The sequence below is a fragment of the Pyrgilauda ruficollis genome, unplaced genomic scaffold, assembly GCF_017590135.1.
Source record: "Pyrgilauda ruficollis isolate IOZ18807 unplaced genomic scaffold, ASM1759013v1 scaffold16, whole genome shotgun sequence".
NCBI lineage: Eukaryota > Metazoa > Chordata > Aves > Passeriformes > Passeridae > Pyrgilauda > Pyrgilauda ruficollis.
In genome coordinates, this window is record NW_024514764.1 from 14584576 (window position 1) to 14594464 (window position 9889).

The following is a 9889-nucleotide window of genomic DNA, read 5'->3' on the forward strand; positions in this document are numbered from 1 at the left end:
GAGGTGGGGAAATTCATGGGCTATTGTGATGAGCAGGGATCGTGAAGCAGGTGTAAAACTGTGGTGACACAGCAAGCACACCTATAAAACAATCACTTGGTGAGCATCCACCTCAGCCAGGCCAGAACTCCAGCCAGGGTCTTCAGGGTCTGAGTCTCTGTCCTTGCAAGGGTCACGAGGCAAATGAGGGACCGTTTCTTACAGACTGACACTGCTTAGAGCTGTGGCTGGTAAGTGTCCCCCCAGCACACACTGCCTGTTTTACATCACTGCATTGGCTGAAGGGGTGAAGTGGCCATAGCCTGTGACACCTGTCTGCTGACAGTTCTATCCATCCTTCATGTCCCATGGATCAAAGAACTGCAGAGCACAAGGGCTGGCCTGATGTCCTGGGGGTACTGGTGACAGCCGGCTGAACATGAGCCAGCAGTGTGCCCTGGTGGCCAAAAAAGGCCAATGGCATCCTGTATCAGGAGTGTACCATCCTGTATCAACAGCCTGTGTCAGGAACAGTGGCCAGCAGGAGCAGGGAGGTCACTCTTCCCCTGTACTCAGCACTGGTGAGGCCACACCTCGAGTGCTGTGTCCAGTTCTGGCCCCTCAGTTTGGGAAGGACGTTGAGGTGCTTGAGCACGTCCAACAAGGCTGGAGAGGGGCTGGGAACACTGAAGCCCTGTGAGGAACGACTGAGGGAGCTGGGGCTGTCTAGCCTGGAGAAAAGGAGACTCAGGGGTGACCTTATCACTCTCTACAATTTCCTGAAGGGTAGTTGTAGTCAGGTGGGGTTGGTCTCTTTCTCCAGGTAGCAACTCACAGAACCAGAGGACACAGTCTCAAGCTGTGCCAAAGGAAATATACATTGGATATTAAGAAAAAGTTTTTTACAGAAAAGGTGATAAAGTTCTGGAATATCTGCCCAGGGAGGTGGTGGCGTCACCGTCCCTTGATGTGTTTAAAACAAGACTGGATGTGGCACTAGGTGCCATGGTTTAGTTGAGGTGTTGGGGTTGGATTGGACTCAGTGATCTTTGAGGTCTCTTCCAACCCAGTGATTCTGTGAATTCTGTCTTGAACCTCCAGCTGTGTTTTGCCTTGCACCATATCTCCTGATGGGTTGGACTCACAACATGTGCCTCTTCCTGCCCAGCTTGTTCCTGCCTGGAGCTGCCAGAGGATAGGCTGAACCCACCTGCCTGTATTGCCCACTCCACAGAGTTCCCACCTCAGCCCTAGGTTTGGGTGGTTCCATGGGTATGACCTGTTCACCAGCTTTAGATTCTCATGGTGCTGTCAAGCACAGTCTCTGTGAGAGCTGCAGAGCTGCAGAGGATGTGTTTGGCCCTCTGGTGTCACTCAGAACCAGAAGTGCTCTGTGTCATCATTGTTGTCCTCTGCCTTCAAGTGACATTGGTGCTGAGTAATACTTTCCTTCCTACCAGGAAACCCTGTCAGGGCTTGCTCCTGCTCCTCCTCCTCCCAGTCACTGTCTACATCCCATTCTTGCAGTCTTCAGACAGGTCTCATTCCCTTTTCCTTTGGTCTCATTCCCTTTTCCTTTCTGTTTCCTGACAGCTCCATCTTCCACAGTGTGTGGCAGCAGCTTGCAGCAGTAGTGCCCTGCATCTCTCCTGGAGGGGGCCTGGAGTAAACCAAGGAGTTTGGTGGGGTGGGGTGGGAATGGGATTGAGATTTAAAGGTTCCTATCCACCTGGGTGCTGCAACACTTGGTGTTGCAGTTATGTTGCAAACAAGGCAAAAATTTTTGCTTGTGCCAATGCCAGGACAGGTACATTTGCTGTTTCTTGGGGATAAAATCTCTTTTTTTTTAGGATAGCTGCAGTCTCTATCCAACCAGGCACTCACTGACTGGAGATAGATGGCTCCAGAGCAAGCCCTTCCCTGCTCCTCTCAGCAGCCATTGCTTTCCACCCAGCCCATGGCCCTTGCAGCAGCCCATGGCACTGAGAGAAGAGGTGATGCCAAAAAAGACGAGGCAGCATCTCGGCAACACCAAAGCTCTGGCCTGGCCGGCCTCTTTGGCCCATTTGGCCTGTCCCAGGCCACCCAAAGCTGTCCCACTGCCTGGGACTGATTCAGCTGGGGCTGCCTGGCATGGCCTTTCTGGCTAAGAGGACACAGGGTTTGTGTGAACACTGGTGGAATCAGGGGTGGGCATTGTTCCCACTCTCAGGGTCCATCCCAAATCTGTCACCTTTGGCTCCATTCATGGCTGTGAGCAGAGAGGAAAGCCAGACTGTGCTGGCGCTGAGCAGTGTTGCACAACCCTCATCAGAGCATTTTTACCTGTTCAGTAGTTCTGCAAAGAGCCCTCCTACACAGCAGCAATTGGAAGTCACAGTAGCTGGCTGTGTCACTGGAGGCTGTGGCAGATGCTGAATGGGGGAGAAGAGCCAGTGCAGACAGTAGAAGTGTTCTGGGCTGCTGATCTACTCCATTGCCCTGCTGAGCCCCAAGTGCCACATCTGCTTGTTTTTTTAATCTTTCCAGGGATGGGGACTCCACCACTGCCCTGGGCAGCCTGTGCCAGTGCTTTACAACCCCTTCTGTGCAGAAATTTTCCCAATATCCAACCTAAATCTCCCCTGATGCAATTTGAGGCTGTTTCCTCTTGTCCTGTCCCTTGTTCCCTGGGAGCAGAGCCTGACCTCCCTGTGGCTGCCCCCTCCTGTCAGGGAGTTCTGGAGAGTTGAGAAGGTCCCCACTGTGCCTCTTTTTCTTCAGGCTGAGCCCACCCCCAGCTCCCTCAGCTATTCCTGTATTCCTATTCCTATCAGACTTGTGCTCCAGATCCTTCCCCTTTCTCTTCTCTCGACACACTCCAGACGCTCAAGGTCTTTCACATCATGAGGGATTCATCTATTTGATGTCATTAGCCTTTCTGCCTCTGTGCCATGACCTGGCAGAGGTGGGAGCAGAGCCTTCCTGAAAGCTGCTATAGGGATGCTCCTCCGAGATGAATGTGGAGGCTTTAGTCTCTGCTTTGGTTCCTGAATGTCCTTGGTTTTCTGGGCTGAGGTGTGAGTTCTGTGAGAGTCCTACCCTTAGCACAGATGAGTGGGAGGTGAGAACTCCCCACAGTTGGGCTGAGACACTCAACCAGTTAAAAGTCCCTGCTGCTGGGCTGGCAGAAAGGTGCACAAAGGAGCATCCACTGTCCTTTCCATGGTATAGGTGCCAGGAAGAGCCTGTGGGAAGCACAGCACCAGTAAGTGTCTGCTGAGAGAAGAAAACAACTCCCAGCAGAGCTCTCAGTTAATGGCTGGGGAAGGAAGAAGGTTGAAATGGATAAATAATAAGGATTTCCTCATGATTTCATCTAGAATAGATGCAGGTGACCAGCATAAAGATACTGAAAATAGCCTTCAGGCAGAAAATAACAGCTCACCCTCGAGAGCTCTTGGAGCAGGAGGGGTGGGTTCAATAGGAAGGAAAGGTATGGGCCACACTTCACCGGTGGCAGCAGATCCTGCTGGAGGGACAGTCTCGCCCAGAACCGGGCTGATCAGCGTGGGAGCATTACCTGTGTTCCACGGGACGTGGTCAGTCCCACGTTTTCATTCGTTGCCTTCTCTCATCCCAGTGCCAGCAGCAGTCAGCCCGCGGTGGGTGCTGTTGCTCGGGGCAGGATGCCGTGCTGCTCTCAGCACCCGGCAGTCCCTGGCAGAGGAGAAAGGAACGAGGGAAGGCTGCAGCTCATCCACCTCTGCCCCTGCGGGCTCCCCGGGCCCTGGCAGCTGATCCCGGGGGTGGGAGCGTCTCCTGGCAAGTGCTGTAAAACCCCATCTGGGACCTCACCCCTCAGCCCCCTCAGTGGTGCATGCCCCCCTGCCCCAGCTGTAAGAGCCCGGGCTTTTCCAGCCTGCACGGGACAGGTGCCTGCAGCCCCCAGGTGCTTTGCTGTAGGCAGCGAGAGCTCTCTGGGCGGGAGGGCAGCACGTGTTGGGCTCGCTTTGCGGAGCAGCCGTAGTGGCAGCGCTCGCTGAGAGGTGTGCAGTGTAGAGTAGCCATAGGATGAAATCATCCTGTAACTGCAGGGTGGGAGCTCGGAGGAATGTGTGTCCTCTGCATCTGCGTGTGCAGGAGAGTCGGCTCATTCCTTGTACAAAATGTTTGGATCAAACCTAGTAAACACTGTGCCTGCACCCCTCACTAAGCTGAGCTCCCCACACCCTGTCCTGCACCATATTCCACTAGCAGCTCTGCCGTGGCCACCCCACCAGCAGGATGAGGCACCCACGGTCACAGCTGACTGTCCAGATGTGACATGGCCACACCCTCCACACCCCTTGGTGCTGCTGAGCAGTGGGGAGTACCCACAGCCAAGCACCCAAGCCAGGCAGGCTCATGGTGCTTGCCGTCACTGCAGGCATTGTTGTGCCTTGTGTTAGGTCTGTGCTCGTCCCTGTCATCTCCTGAGCCCAGTAGTGACACCCCACATGCCCAGTCTGGGCCAGGGGTATGAGTGTGGGGAGGACACAGTGCACCATGCTGGACACAGACTTGGCCAAAGAGCCCCAGGGGCTTTGCTGGAGATGGTTCTGCTGTGGCTGATCCTGCACAGGTCCCTCCAGTGTCCCCCAGCCTCAGCACCAACAGGTGCTCCTTCTTCTGCCCTGTGCACTCAGAATCAGCCATCTCTGATCTCTCCACAATAAGAGATGAGAGATGCTTCCACCCCAGCACCTGAACAAAGCAGCTTCCTCTGCTGAGGGGGTATTTCTGTCATGAGAAAAATCTTCACTTGTACAGTATTTTCCTGGATTTCCTGTTTTTAGCAACCTGACCGGCAGAGCTTGTTCAGAACACAGGTAGGATTCACATTCCAGCAGTGGGATGTGTTGTCCTAGTGAAGAGGTTAAAGGTTTGGCAGGGCTCTACATGCTCAACTCTCTGAGTCCTGCCTGCCCTGAAGACTAGGGAGCCCAGCCCAGCCAGCAGACACGGACCCCACAAAGCAGTGAGACCTGCAGCTTTCCTCCTGGTGCCTGCGTGGCCCAGAGCTGCCCTGCGCTGCAGAGCCACCTCCCAGCCAGACTGGACACAAGGGGAATTTTGGCATCAGCCCACGTGCCTGGGCAGAGTGGCCGTGGACTGGGGGTGCTGCCTGTCACCTCTGCTTTTCTCTCTGGGGGCCCAGCTCTCCCCCAGCGGTCCCTGCCCATTGTGTGAGCAGCAGCTCCACTCAGTGGTGGCTCCACAGAGGCTCCCAGCACCTGCTGGCAGGATGTTTGGTCTCTCCCCAAAGCACATGACTGTGCCTCTCCACAGGCTGCTGGGCCATGGTATGGGTGGAGAAGTCAGAAATGAGAGGAAGCAGCTTTCTGGGGATGCAGAAGCTCCCCACCAGGATGTGGTGCCAGTGTGTGCTCTATTGGCACAGAGCAACAGTGGGTGAAGCAAGTGGAGCACACAGGGACCAGAGCAGGTCTGGGACCCACCACAGGCACGACAGAGTCACTGAGTCCTGACTGCATCGTGCGGATCCAGCAAGGGATGAGTCAGGACCCTTCTGGGTAAGGGTGTTTCCCTTCCTCCACCCTTTGTAATTCCAAATCCTTATGATTGCATAAGTACAATGCAGTAAGTACAAAAATAAACTCTCACAGAGGGATTGTTGACTTCACTACCCTGTCATGGAGAAGACCCACAGGGCACTCAGGGCCAGCACTCAGCTCCAAGTGCTCAGGGAGTTTGTTTTTCTCATGTTGGGGGTGGGAACTGCCCCAGCACCACTCAGCAGACTCCAAACTGCCTGAGACTGTACCTAGGTCACTGGGAAAGCTCAGCCTGCCCCTCCCTCTCTAGGGACAGATACCAGTTGCAGTGTTTTACACTCCAAGGAGCACTGTAGGGGAATAACTGTGGATCCCATGAAAATACTGAGGCTGTAGGGCAGAGGTCCAACTCAGCCCAGCTGGCAAGACCAGGGACAAACATGGCCCCTCTGGAAGAGTTTCTCACTTACTCTGAAGCAAATAGAAGAGGAGGGCATCAGGCTGCTGAGTCATGAGTAGGAGTTGGATCTGGGATAGCAGCAGGAGCAGCTGCTGCACCAAATGGGTGTTCAGCACCAAGTCCAGTCCAAGCAGGATCCACAGGATCTCCTTCTCCCTCCAGTCCCTGTATCTGACAGAGTGAGGCAATAGTCACACACATCTCCCATATGGGGATCCAGGGAGGGGGCTGGGCAGCAGGACCTGAGAGTTGAGGGGGAGAGGAAGACCAGGCCTGCCCTTTCCCCATCTCCCAGGAAACAGGATCGGATCCTAGTGCAACTCCAAGGGGCTTCAGGCTTCCCCTGGCCAGACCTGCTGGGACCTGTGCAATGGAGTTTGCTCTTCCCTCTGCACCTAGACAGGCTGGGCACTGGATCCTGTGAAGCAGGAGCAGCACAGTGGCTCCTGGAGGCTGCAGGGACAGTTCCCTGGGAAGGCTCTGCCACTGTCGCTGGGGCAGGCTGGGCACAACCGTGCAGCCCTTCAGTTCCTGGTCAGCCTCTGAGGCTGGACAAATGGTCATCTGGGACAAAATGGACAACATGTCATCTGGGAAGGTGTGCTACTTCTGACTAGGGAGTCCAGTGGAGCAAGGGAATGGATATGAAACCAATGGACATCCCTTTGTCCATCCATCCATAAAGTCACAGAATCACAGACTAGTTTGGATGGGAAGGGAGCTTAAAGACCATCTTGTTCCAAAAGCCTGCCATAGGCAGGGACACCTTCCACTATCCCAGGTCGGTCCAAATCCTGTCCAACCTGGTCTTGGACACTTCCAGGGATCCAGGGGCAGCCACAGCTGCTCTGGACACCCTGTGCCAGGGTCTCCCCACCCTCACAGGGAAGAATTTCTTCCTAATATGCCATCTGGATCTCCCCATTTTAAGTTTAAAGTCCTTCCCTCTTGTCCTGTCCCTCCAAGCTCCTGTCCACAGTCTCTCTGCAGCTCTCCTGGAGCTCCTTTAGGCACTGGAAGGGGCTCTAAAATCTCCTCAGAGCCTCCTCTCCTCCAGTCTGAGCACCCCCAGCTCTCCCAGCCTGTCTCCACAGCAGAGGGGCTCCCGCACTCGGAGCACCTCTGTGGCCTCCTCGTGACTCGCTCCAGCAGCTCCACGTCCTTCTGATGTTGGGACTCCAGAGCTAGAAGCAGCTCTGCAGGTGGAAACTCACCAGAGAGGAGCAGAGGGTTCTCTTGCCCTGCTGCCCACGCAGCCAGGGACGCAGCTGGGATGCAGTTGGCTTTCTGGGAGCGCATCTGCTCGTCCGTCCATTCATCCCCACCTCAGGAAAAGAGCTGGGAAAAGCCAGAGTGGGGTCTCTTGTGACACGGAGACTAGTGAACTGACTTTGGGGATGGAGCCCGTGAACGGCTCCCCGTTCACAGCCTCCTCCTCCTCCTCCCCTTCCTCCCCGGCCGCCCCATCGGCGGCAGCAGGTGGCGCGGTGAGCGACCCGCGGGGGCTTCTCCCGTCCCATCCCTGTCCCCATTCCTTCTCATCCCCTTCGACCACTGCCACCTCTTCTCGGGAGTCACGCCCCTGCCCTTCCAGCCTGCCCAGATGTGGGGGATTTGTGCATTTTTTATCCTGCTGTTTCTCCCATTCCTGGTGGGTTTTCTTCCGTCCCATGCCCGCCCCTGGACAGGAGCACAGCCTGTGTGTTCCTCCTGTTTTCTTCCTACTTTTAACTGAAATAGCGAGGGGTGGTGGCACCTTGAGGGTGTGGATCTGGGGAGAGAATCTGGTCCAGTTCCTTTTCCTTGGAAGACTGGGCAGGAGCAAGAGCCTGCTGGAGGAGGATGTTGATGGTGATTTTGGTCGCAAACTGTGCCTGAAAGGGAGAACAGCGCTGGGCTGGGTTCTTAGGGGAGGCAGAAGGTGTGTGGTGGAGGGGCTTCCCCATTCTCTGTGGTCTGAGAGCAGCCACTGGAAGGGCTGTGGGGCAGAGCATGCCAAGGCAAGGTTGCTCAGGGGCACCTCTCCATCAGGGCCTGCTCTTTTGTGGAATTCCTGTCAGCTTCATTCTCTGGAGTTACTGCTGATTCCTCATGTTGGTGAGAAAACACCAGCCCTGGCATCAGCTCTGCTGGCCATGACAACAGGCCACAGGCTCGCTCACAGCCTGGGCGTTGGCAGCCATAGCTGAAGGGTGTGATGCTGTATCCCTCTGCAGCTGGCACTCTCCTAGAAAAGATCACAGGTGTCCATGTCTTGGGACTGCCGTGGTCAGCAGCCCTGATTTTAAGCAGCAGGAGGATTGGGGGCATCCTTGATCTGTCCCACTCACATGGAAGTGGCCCTGCATTGCAGGAAGGCAGCAGGTTCTTACTGTGCTGGTACTGTTGCATGGGCTGGAACCCTCCCCAGGTTTGATCTCTACTGGCCAAGGGCTGCAGGGAGGTCACCAAAACTCAGCAGGTGATGATACAGATGTTTGGGGGAAGAGCACTGGAAATGGAAAGACAAATCTCACTATTTTCCCAAACAACTTAAATTCCAGGTTCATCCCCGCTACATATTCTGCAGCCTTGGCATCTGCAGGAGCTGCAGCTGGGTTTGTGGTGGGGGAATCCGTGGACCTGCTCTGCCATGTCTGTGACAAGAATCAACCTTCTATATTCTCCTTCCCACCTTCACCTTGATGAAGAAGATGGTTACTATCATCTTTGTGCCATTTCATGTTAATTTCCGTGGAATAAATTTGATTAACACTAACATCTAAAATTTCCATTGTTCACTCAAGTCTCAGGGCGTTGAACACTGCAGACTTCTGGGTTTGCCCCACTGCATCTTGATAAACCTCTGAAGAAACATGGAGGGGAAATTATGGGGCTTTAAGGCTGTTAAGTGTCACTGATGTGTTTCTATGTTTCCTAACACAATTCCTCTTTTTTCCCATACCCTCCCTCCAGCGTTCAAAGGACCTGAGCTGGGAATTCTCTTGTTTAAGCCATACCCTTCAGGTTTGTGTGGGGTTGATATTTTGTTTGGCAAACCTAAACTCTGTGAAGAAGAGTGCCTGCCTCTGCCAGTGCCTCTGCCAGTGAACACCCAGGTCAGAGGCTTCATGTACTTCGCCTGCACAGCCTGTGGTAGCTTCTGCTGTGCCCTCCTAGTGGCTGTGAGAAGAACAGGCTCTCTCTCTAGACTTGAAAAATCCCAGCCTTCATCATGGGAGGTACCTGACATATTGGATTCATGGTACTTCTGCACCTCTGCTTTTCCAAGGGCTCTACTCAAAATCTCATAAAACCCAGCAGGGGCCAGGAAACTGAGCACACCCTCCTGACCAACTAAGTCAATGCTGACAGCGCAGGAGTAGACACTGCTGAATTTGTGGAGCTCTATCGCACCAGTGGGCAAGCAGCCCACCTGGATGGCTGCTGCCTGCTCTTGTACAATGGCAACGGGAACGAGCATGTGAGGTGCTGAACCTCCAGGGCAAAGCCACAGACAGCCAAGGGTTCCTTCTCATTGGCTCCTCTTCCCTGAACCCTGCCCTGGTTGTCCCTAAGAACACCATCCGGAACGGCCCCGATGCCATTGCTCTCTGCTATGGAAAAGGGAACTACAAGGAGGGCATGAGCATCACGGTAGATGCCCTGGTCCATAAGACTAAGAAGACAGACAGACAGAGCAGACACTCTTGTCAGGGTGCTGACCCCTGGCAGAGAGGCTTTCCTGGAGGACCCCACCTAGAGGACTGTGGATGAGTCAATAGAGAGGTGCCATGGGAAAGATTCTCAGTGCATCTTCCAAGTGGCCTTGCCCACGCCAGGCAGGGACAGCCACTGTGAGGTCCTTCCTTCCTGAGCCATCACTGAGATCCTTCTCCATGGATGGGAGAGTTCTGAAAACCCCCCAAAATAT

The 9889-nt window shown here is 54.5% G+C and overlaps 1 protein-coding gene across 7 annotated transcripts in view; it reads left to right on the forward strand.

Annotated features, from left to right (window-relative positions):
* The window catches only part of AMDHD2 (amidohydrolase domain containing 2), a 58653-nt gene that overhangs the window by 35442 nt on the left and 13322 nt on the right, over nucleotides 1–9889 (forward strand). For 3 of the 7 annotated variants that reach the window (XM_041462538.1, XM_041462545.1, XM_041462547.1), the window contains exon 11: nucleotides 8520–8747. The exons of 1 other annotated variant lie outside the window; for it this stretch is intronic. The gene's annotated coding sequence lies outside the window, so the exon portion shown is untranslated. Of the gene's footprint in view, nucleotides 1–8519; nucleotides 8748–9889 lie in introns of those variants that run through there. 3 more of the 7 variants (XM_041462549.1, XM_041462550.1, XM_041462541.1) reach the window with 2 other exon arrangements.